Consider the following 449-nt stretch of genomic DNA (forward strand, 5'->3'; position numbering starts at 1 on the left):
CAAAACCAAACCAGGCGTTTTGTACCTGTAGATATGGGATAGTATTTGACTATCTGGAACGTTTCCCTGTCGCGCCTCAGTCAGGAATTGCCGTGTCTCTTAGATTACAGCTTCACATTGCAGTTCTGCCAGTGTTAATCTAGCTAATGTTCAGTCTTCCTTACTTGCCCGATCTGCAACAGGTACTTGAATTTGTTTCCTGACAGAGGTTCTTTGGTTAGTTGGTTTATTTTTTTCAATGGCAATGTGACTTGCACACGAAGGAATTGGACTCGCTACCAGTGGGGAGTGCTGGGAGCTGTGACTGTGGAGCAAGTTCCACTGCTCAAGAGGACTCAGGACTTGAGCTGTGATTGGTTTTACTCTTCTCTGCTCCATACCCCTCTCTAGAGCGACAGTCAAGGAGTGGAAATGTTTGAACACTTGCGCCAGATTACTTCCCCCCCCCC

Source organism: Athene cunicularia (genome assembly GCF_003259725.1).
Source record: "Athene cunicularia isolate RWA chromosome 27 unlocalized genomic scaffold, athCun1 chr27_part1, whole genome shotgun sequence".
NCBI classification, from domain to species: domain Eukaryota; kingdom Metazoa; phylum Chordata; class Aves; order Strigiformes; family Strigidae; genus Athene; species Athene cunicularia.